General features: G+C 54.1%; 1 pseudogene; it reads right to left on the bottom strand.

Moving 5' to 3' along the window:
* Positions 1 to 292: 292 nt before the first annotated feature.
* On the bottom strand, positions 293 to 1,811 carry LOC123050682 (uncharacterized; annotated as a pseudogene).
* Between the last annotated feature and the right edge of the window lie 8,396 nt (positions 1,812 to 10,207).

The following is a 10,207-nucleotide window of genomic DNA, read 5'->3' as shown; positions in this document are numbered from 1 at the left end:
ACGATTTTTTTGCCTTGCACTGACATAGTCTCACTGCAAAATTACAACGCGGCTTATATGCACTACATCTAGTATTTATGTTAAGTTGGTGAGTGGTTGGAAATCAGATCAACTTTTCAGTACATTTTTAATGCTGAATATCCGAAAAACATATCATCGTCAAAATGTAGAATGAGTAATGTACATGCTAAGATGTGGACTAAATTAGAAAGAAGGTTAAGTAACACTTACTGCCATATCATGTAGGACAGGTGCAGCTTCAAGGATAAACAGTGTCCAGCCCAGATCACACTCACTGAAGATATGCGAAAGACGCACAGATGTCAGGATTCTGAATATAGCAATGAGCTGCTTCGGAGGTTCTGGCTGAATCCAAATCTGCAGCTGGAACATACATGCACAACTGAAACTAGTAGAAGAAGAATGTATGGTATGAAGATGCAGAAGATTTATATTTAAGTGGTGCACAGAAATTAAGTTTACCATTTGGTACCCAAAACACAGAGTCAGTGTTGACAGGTTACTGGCACCGGCACTCGTTGACAGGCACTCGCTCAGCGCGAATGGCTCTTGCCATTCCTTGGCTTTAGAAGAGAGTACTAAACCGCGAAGCTCAGGAACGTAGCCAAAGCGCGCTGGAGGGTTCTTGAAGGGCCAATGTTGGCACACCACTTGCCTAAGCTTCGGGACATAGATGAGCTCGATCCGCGTGCACAAAATGCCGATGAACTCAAGCTCGTGAAGCTCGGAGCACGGCACATCGATCTTGAGTGTGGAGTGAAGATCAAACAGTCTGCACAATCTCAGGGTGAGGTGCCTGAGCCTACCGCAAGTGCTAATCAGGTCAGTGATGTCAGAATGTACAAAAGCATGATATTCGAGCGTAAGCCTGGTAAGCCATGAGAAGGCGACTGGGTAGGCGCCGGAGAAGGCCATGAACTCCTGCCCACCGTCGCTGCGCAGCGGAGATATGCAGAACTCAAGGCATTCGGTGTTCCCCAAGCTCACAATGCCCTCGACGAGGCGGCCTATGGAGCTCAGGTGAGGGGAAGACATGTAGAAGCTGAGGACAAGCACCTTGAGGGCACTATTCCCGCACACGCCCTCGGCGAGAGGAACCCGAGTCAGCAAGGCCCGTGCCGCGCCCGTGAACGCGTCCATGACCTGGAGCGATGTGGCGTCGCGGAAGTGACCGGCGTCGAGGTGCACGCGCGAGAGGTGGCTGGGGAGGTGCCGCCACCGCGTGGAGAGTGCGCCGGCGCGGACCGCCTCGCGTAGGTCGAGGCGCTCGAGCATGTCGAGGAGGAGGTGGTTGGGGAGCGCGCTGATTCCGTCCTCGCCGCCGTGGGGAGAATATCAGGTGATACCACGACTCAAATGCTCCCATGATACCATTTTGAAAATTTCAATTTTAGTTGAGTCAAAAAAATTTGTGAACGTTCATCACATATGTGTCTATAACCCCTGAGAAATTCAGATCAAAATTTGAAATACACGAAGAGAAACAAAAAAGAGAAATCCAGGTAGGAATAGTGTCGTTTTTGCCACTATTCATCATTTTGTCTTTATTAACACTATTCATGTTGGATTTCTCTTTTTTGTTTCTCTTTGTGTATTTCAGATTTTGATCTGAATTTTTAAGGGTTGTAGACAAATATATGATGAACATTCACAATTTTTTTCGAATTTTTTTGACACATCTAAAATTGAAATTTTCAAAATCGTATCATGGGAGCATTTGAGTCATGGTATCACTCGATATTCTCCCTGCCGCCGTGGCCGACGTTGCCCTTGGGCGGCGGTGACTCCATGGTTCCGACCGATTGGCTGAAACCCTAGGAATCAATCGAGCGGAGAGGATATGCGCCCCATGCGGTGTCCTCCTGCTTCGAGGTCGCGACTCCTCCGGCGCTCCACTCCGCACCTCCCGCCTGTGGTCGTCGATCTGGACAGCCTCCGCCGCGCAGCCAGCTCCTCCTCGATTCCCCTCCAGCGCGCCGCTGAAATCGATAGTCAGCTTGGGTTGGGTGGTTGATTGGATGGTGGATGCATTGGATTTGAGCTCTACTGCTAGTGATAGTGAGCCTCTCTCTCGCCGCCGCCGTCGCCGGCTGGATGGAGAGAGACGCGAGGAGGCACAAATGGTGCTTTTTTTTCTCATGGGATGGGAGGAGTAAATTTCATTCATTTATTTTGAGACGCGAGGAGGCACACTATGCGATTTTCCATATTGTACAAAATATTTCAAATAATGTATTTTCACGCTGAACAAACTAATTTAATTTTTAAGTATACGTTATGATGGTGTGCAGAAAGATGGACATGTGCTGATTTACCAGGCGGCAGGCCTGGTAAGCTATACTACAGAAGAAAAAGCAACCAACAATACTGATTTTGGTAACACACGTGAAATATTATTTTTACCTAATGATAACATTTTTGGAATAAAAAAACTTAATTATATTACTATGCTATAACCTATATGTACTATTTTCAGCTTTTGAAAAGTCAGTTTATATCTCTTGCTTTTTTTGAGGGTTTATATCTCTTGCAAGATTTGGTGCAAAAGTGCATGTATATGCCTTTTGGGGCCTAGGCTCTAGTTGAAACTGAGATTTTCAGATTTCCAAAATACATTTGAAGTGTCAATATCTTAAAATATTGATGAGTGCACATGGATGTGATATGTTTATCAATAAATTTCATATTTCTATATGTGGATAAATACATAAGGCTTTCACACAAAAAACTACATAAGACACATTGCCGCTTTTGATAACTTGGAGAACACAACCTCACCAACAAACACGTCGTCAAGCTCCCCATCTCTAAGCTTCATATTCTTCATTGCTGCCTCCAAATCAACCATACGTGTCGGTGTACAAAAGTAGGGGCTCTCTTTGTACCCCTTTACTTGTGCACGGGCAGTCAGAGCCGCGCCCGTGGCCGCGCTTAGCAGGGCAGAGGAAGGAAGCAAGGCGCAAGGCTACCAGAGCAGCACCAAGACAGATGGGCTTCCCCCGGCAAGACCCTTGCCGGGGCGGCCTACATAGCCCCGGCAAGGGCCTTGCCGGGGCAACTCACCCAATACCAACAAGGCCACCACCCTTGAGCGTGAGAGTTCCGACACCATCAACAACGTTTGAACCGAGGATCGGGAAGTGCCTGGATCGTGGCATGCAGATCTTTGTGAAGACAAAGGGCCTACGAGGCCTAGATGAGAACCAGAAGACAAGACGACAGCAAGGCTCCTTGCCGAGGATGCCCCCAAGGCCCCGGCAAGGCTCCTGCCGAAAATACCCACGAGGCCCCGGCAAGACTCTTGCCGAGGGCGCCCGCGAGGCCCCGGCAAGACTCTTGCCGAGGGCGCCCACGAGGCCCCGGCAAGACCCTTGCCGGGAACGATAGCAAGGCCACGGCAAGGCCTTGCCGCCCCGTCGCCGCCCCAGCTCAGCGGCCGACCCACCAACTGAGCAAGTACCCACGTGGCAGTACGTGGCTCCTAAGCCAGCTAGTCTAGCACCTGCGTGGTGGCATGCAGATCTTCGTGAAGACCCTGCCACCACACCAGCTTAGCAGCCTGCCAGCCTACATGGTGCTGCATGCCACGTTGGCCTGGACGCGCGTCGAAGCAAGGCGAAGCGGCGACGGACGGGACGGGCCTCATTACCGTCCCCGATAAAGCAAGGGGACACCTAAGTAGAGCATTTAATGCGTTTTGTCCTATGATGTCAGGCGATAAGCTTGTACACTGTACAACTTTCCACCTCCTGTGTACCACTGTGGCAGCCCCTTTGACTATAAAAGGAGGCCCGCGGCGTACTGAGAGAGGATTCGGACTTTTTGGACTACGCACGCACCATAGCTAGTTCAAGAGCTCAAGAACACTCAGATATACACTAAAGCAGGACTAGGGTATTACGCATCTACGCGGCCCGAACCTGGGTAAATCTCCTCGTGCTAGCTACTAGACCCGCTCTTTGCACAACCTCGCGCCCGTCAACCATAGAAGGGATCCTCGTTATCCCATAGGTGTCGTTTTCCACCGACATCTTTGACGCGCCAGGTAGGGGGCGCAGTTGTGAAAATCTGGTCTAGAAGCGAGCACGTTGGTTGCATCATCGGGGTAGCTTCAAAGAAGAAGGCAACATCGATCAGCCTTGCTCTGGTGCCATCAGCCTGGCGAAGCAACGTCGTCTGCAGCCACAGCCATCTGCGTGGCCACGAAAATCTAAGTCACACAAAATTTTGAGTAATTTCGTTTACGTAAGTCTGTCTTCCTTGAAAGATCTCGTCCCTTGTATGGGGAACCTGCATGCACTGGGACCCTCCCGCTCTTGGCAACGCTCTTGTCCTGTTTCGAGTCCGCTCAATAGTTCAAGCGGCCGCACTGAGAACGGCAAGGTAGCCTGCCCGCTATTAGCAACGCCCTTGTTCCGTTTCCGAGTCCGCTCGACAGTCCAAGCGGCCGCGCTGAGAGCGGCAAGGTGGTTTTCCCGGCAGCAAGCACGCCCTAGCCGGCTGCTAAGGATCCGTCCTCAAAGCATCGTAGCCTGGGTTTACGCACCGGCAAACCTATCCCACTAAGCATGGGGTGTAAACATACAAAGGAAGATCTAACAGGAAGATAGCATGCTTGATTTTAAGGTACTGCAAAGTTATATTACATCAAATAATCGCTGCGGTTCTAACTGAAGATAAAATTGTCTTGGTCTTGCACTCGCAGCGGCAACGAGAAACGGGGTGCCTAGTCCCGGCGCTGGCCCTCCACCCTCTGGACACCATCGACGCAGTCGATGATGGGCTTGATACGCTCTTTGAGCGCCGCAAGGTCCGCCTCCTCCGGCAAGCTCTCCAGCGCGTCGGCGAAGTTGATGGTGGGGTTCCAGAACGCCACCTTGGTGAGCACCTTGATCAAGGCGCCCCGGCAGAGCCTCCGGGCCTCGTTGCCCAGATAAGTTGTGCGGTTGGAACGGAGCTGCTCCAGGGCCTCAAGAACGCCCTCGAAGAACAGGGTCAGCCTGGCGTTGGGGCTCGCGCCCGCCTCGGGGGAATACCTGAAATTCGGCATGCCCATGGCCGCCAGCTGCGTGGTGAGCCTCTCCGCAACGCCGACAAGGCGGCTGATCGAGAGGTTTTCGCCCTTCACGTAATCCTCGTGGTTGGCGGCGTCATTCCTCCGCAGCAGCTTCTCGTCCTCCAGGGCCTTGTTCAGGGTCTCCTCGCGGGCCCTGGACTCCGAAAGCTTCCCCTCCAGGCCCTCCAGCTTCCGCGCCAGGTCGTTGATGGAGTCGTTGGCCTTGGAGAGCAGCTCGGCCTTGCCGAAGACCGCGGCTTGCGCATCCGCCAAAGCACTGTTGGCCGCGTCCTTCTCCTCCGTCAGCTCCAAGACCCTCTTCTTCAGCCCATCCCGCTCCACCTCCAGCTCCTTCACCTTGCTGGCATGATCAAGGGTCAGAGCATCGAGTGTGTCCTTATGCCTCTGCTCCAGCTCCTGGGTCCGTTGCGCAACAATCTTCTCAATTTCCTCGTCTTTGCCGCGGAGCGTGGTGGCAAGCGCCTGCTCACGGGCAACAAGGTCCTCCTCCTGGGAGTCCAGCAAGGCCTTCTGCTGTTGCCAGGCAGCGTCGTCCGCGGTGGCCTGATTCTTTGCCAGCTCCTGGGCCTTCTCAATATCGGCTTGCTTCAGGATGAGCTCTCGTTTGCGCTCGTCCAGCTCACCCTGGGCAGCCTTCAGTTCTTCCCGGGCCTCGTTGAACCAGGCTTGCATCCGAGCAATGATCTCCTTAAAATCTGCCTCCGCCTTGTCCACCGCCGCCGTCCTGGACTTTGCCTTGTCCAGATGGGCACGGTGAAGCACCTGGAGCCTCTGGAAGTTGGCACTCATGGCCCGGAGGAGCTGCTCTTCTTGGGAACCGCCGTCGCCAGGGCTCAGTTCGCCAACAACCTGGAGCCCGGCGGTGGCAAGCGCCTCGTCATGGAACACCTCCCCCTCGGCTGGCACCCTGGTGCTCGCTGTCCCTGGGAGGTGGACGAACAGGCCGTCACCCACCTTCAAGTACCTACCCGAGGCGGGGGCTGGAGGGGGGAAGGGTGGTCATAGGCCACCTCCTCCTCGGCGGCAGCCTTGCCGGCCTCCCCTGCAGCGGCCTCACAAGCCTCCTCGGCAGCGGCCTTGCCAGAGTCCTCGGCGGCAGCCTTGGCGGCCTCCTCGGCAGCGGCCTTGCCAGAGTCCTCGGCGGAGGCCTTGGCGGCCTCCTCGGCAGCAATCTTGGCGGCCTCCTCAGCGGCGTCCTTGGCGACCTCCTCAATGACGGTGTCAATATCCTCCCATTCCGTCAAGGGAGGGTCTGGAAACCAGAAGAGGGGACGAGGTGAGACCAAGGCCAAGATTCAGAACAAAGCAAGAAAAACACACCAAGCAACAAGAGGTGGGAGGCAGACGACTCACCGGGCCAAGCTGGGAAGCGTTCCCCTCCCCGCCAACGATCGTTACCAGGACGGAGCCTCCAGCGCCCATGCCGGCCCCCTCTCCCTCCATGTGTGTGGGCCCGGTGGTGGGTGTCCTTGCCGGTGACGCCCCCCTGGGCGGTGTGGTCGACGGGGGCGGCGTGTTAGGGGTGGCCCTCGGGGGCTCCTCCCGCAACCGCTCTCCTCCTACGATCCTGGCAAGGTCAGCGTCAACAGTTCACACCCTGATGCCCATCGACAAGGAAATAAGTAGTGGACTCACGCTGGGGGCTGAAGCGGGGGCTGCGCCGGGAGCTGGTGTCCGAGCCACTCTCCACCAACACGGCGTATGCGGAATGCCCGCCGGGGGCTTGTCGCCCGTCGAGGCCCTGTCTCTCTTCGCCACCCTCTGAGCCAGCGTCTCCATGTCTTGGGAAGACAAGATCGAGTTAAAGAAAGATAAGCATAAGCGTCGGGTCAGAAGGTGAAGAGGGGCGAAGTACTTACTCGTCCTCCACCTCCTCTTCCACCAGCTTCCTCTTGCTCTTCGGGCTAAAGGACCCGAGGTCGAAGTCGGCCTCCGGGGTACTGTCCGCAAGAGGAGGAGAAGGGGATGGGGACCTGCGCCGCTTGGACGAAGAAGAAGCAGTCGCCGTCTTCTTCGTTGTCACGGCCTTCGCCGTCTTCTTTGCTGCGGCAGCCTTCATCGCCCTCGTCTCTCGCACGGGCTGCTCCTGAACCTGTTGCCGCTGCGTGGTCCTGCCGAGCCGGACCGGCTCGCCAGAGCTGGCCCGCCGCAAGACGTGTCTCCTCCCTGTGGTCGAGGAGTCGTCAGCCTCGGCCTCTTCTTCGGCTGATTCCTTGACCACATCTTCGACAATGCGGGCCCCGGCGTCGACGCTGCTGGCCTCTCCGGCAGGCTCTGCCCATCCGGCGAGCTCCTTCTCCTCCGCGGCTGTGTCGGCCTCATCCTCCACATGGACGGCGCTGCCAGCCTCCTTAGCAAGCGCCGCCTCCGCCGCCCTGGTGGCAATGTAGTCCAGCTCCTCTTTGGTGGTGTCGCGGATGAGCAGCGGCTCGTCGAGGACGTACTTCTCCGACAAGTTGTCAAAGAACGCCTGCACCTCGTCCGCTTGCGGCTCTACCCAGAGCGGATCAAGACCGTGCGCATTGAAGTCCGGCATCATGGCGATGATGGCGGTCTGGCGAGAGTTGTTACTCATAGGGACCACTCCCGCCGGCAGCCCAAACAAAGGCGCCTTGACGGCCTTGCCGGCCTTCCCGGCTCAGCATCGACCGTCGAGGGGAAGAAGGCGTGCTGCATCCAAAGCACCGCCAACTCGCTCTCCGGCACCTCATTCTCCCCAGCATCCTTCACCACTCCCTTGCCTTTGCCCGTCTTAGGCACCATGGCGGCTGAGGAAAGATGAGGGACTAAGAGCAATGGGGGCGCGGCGGCGGCGAGCAGAGGCGGGAGCTTCGGTTTTTTGCTTGAGGAAGAAGAGGGGAACGGTGGTTCCGAGATTGAAAAGACGCGGAGGGTAAATGAGCAGCGAGCCTACAGTTTTCCCTTTATATGGGGAAGGCGCGGACCGCCTCTTTGCCATTTACTGCGATGTGACGCGGGCGCACAGCAACCGCCCCACACACGACCCCCACGTCGCGCATTCAACGCGGGTCGTGGGGAAGTGCAACTGGCGAGGGAGTTACTACGGTAAAAACTCGGCCCCGCGTGCCCGCGCACCGTTCTGGGCCTAGCCCAACAACACAGCGCGCTTATGTGTGGCCCAGGCCCGGGGGCTCCTGTCGGTGTACAAAAGTAGGGGCCCTCTTTGTACCCCTTTACTTGTGCACGTGCAGTCAGAGCCGCGCCTGTGGCCGCGCTTAGCGGGGTAGAGGAAGGAAGCAAGTCGCAAGGCTACCAGAGCAGCGCCAAGACAGATGTGCTTCCCCCGGCAAGACCCTTGCCGGCGCGGCCTACATAGCCCCGGCAAGGGCCTTGCCGGGGCAACTCACCCAATACCAGCGAGGCCGCCACCCTTGAGCCTGAGAGTTCTGACACCATCGACAACGTTGGAACCGAGGCTCGGGAACCGCCTGCATGGTGGCATGCAGATCTTTGTGAAGACAAAGGGCCTACGAGGCCTAGATGAGAACCAGAAGACAAGACGACAGCAAGGCTCCTTGTCGAGGATGCCCGCGAGGCCCCGGCAAGACTCTTGCCGAGGGCGCCCGCGAGGCCCCGGCAAGACCCTTGCCAGGAACGATAGCAAGGCCACGGCAAGGCCTTGCCACCCCGTCGCCGCCCCAGCTCAGCAGCCGACCCACCAACTGAGCAAGTACCCACGTGGCAGTACGTGGCTCCTAAGCCAGCTAGTCTAGCACCTGCATGGTGGCATGCAGATCTTCGTGAAGACCCTGCCACCACACCAGCTCAGCAGCCTGCCTGCCTACATGGCGCTGCATGCCACGTTGGTCTTGACGCGTGTCGAAGCAAGGCGAAGCGGCGACGGACAGGACGGGCTTCATTACCGTCCCCGATAAAGCAAGGGGACACCTAAGTAGCGCATTTAATGCGTTTTGTCCTGTGATGTCAGGCGATAAGCTTGTACACTGTACAACTTTCCACCTCCTGTGTGCCACAGTGGCAGCCCCTTTGACTATAAAAGGAGGCCTGCGGCATACTGAGAGAGGATTCGGACTTTTTGGACTACGCACGCACCGTAGCTAGTTCAAGAGCTCAAGAACACTCAGATATACACTAAAGCAGGACTAGGGTATTACGCATCTCCACGGCCCGAACCTGGGTAAATCTCCTTGTGCTAGCTACTAGACCTGCTCTTTGCACAACCTCGCGCCCGCCAACCGTAGAAGGGATCCTCGTGATCCCATAGGTGTCGTTTTCCACCGACAGCACCCTTGCCCTTCGTACTACCTAGAAGTAGCGGCGGAGGCCGGGGGTGCCAACAAGGCCTTGCCCCTCACCTAACATCACGAATTTGCTATCAAATTACTCATGAAAAATGCAGAATTTGAGATTTTTTTACTGCGAATCACCTACTTTCTTAAGGTTTGTCCCTCCTCAACTTACTTTAAATGCACTTGCCCCCAAATCTAAATTTTCTGCCTCCCCCACTGCCTACAAGCTAGCCCCGCCTCAAGGAGAGTGTGTAGTGCGTCGGCCCAGCAATGCTATGTTCGTTAGTTAGCTAGTTCCCTTTTTATTTTTCCTACTTTTTATATTTACATAGTTACTTGCCTTCAAAAAAAAAAAGATCGCATATTAAAAGAAAATCATGAAATAAAGTATGTGTATGATCAGTTTTAAAAAATGGTCATACCATTTGGAAAGTATTTTTGACATATAAAAAATATTCACACATTAAAACTATTTTAAAATATTTGTTCTTATAATTTGTAAAAAATGTTTGTACCATTCAAAAAATCAGGACACTTAAAAATATGCTACCTGGTTTTTTAAATGTATGTGAAGTGTAAACTTTTGTTTCCACAATTTTATAAAAATGTTCATAACATATAAAAATATACATATCATGTCAAAAAATGTTGTAACGCTGAAAAAATGTGCATATGCTTTAAAGACATTTTGAAAATATTTCAATGTATGTTTAAAAATATTTGCTATCTATTTAATATTCAGCGTGTATTTTAAAACTGTCCAACACATATTCAGATGAATGTTCGACATGTATTTGTAAAATTGAAAAAAAGTGAATGGGAAAATAAAAAGAAGAAA

This window comes from Triticum aestivum, chromosome 2D (genome assembly GCF_018294505.1).
Source record: "Triticum aestivum cultivar Chinese Spring chromosome 2D, IWGSC CS RefSeq v2.1, whole genome shotgun sequence".
In the NCBI taxonomy this organism is placed as follows: Eukaryota; Viridiplantae; Streptophyta; class Magnoliopsida; order Poales; family Poaceae; genus Triticum; species Triticum aestivum.
This window is presented reverse-complemented; position numbering and strand designations above follow the sequence as displayed.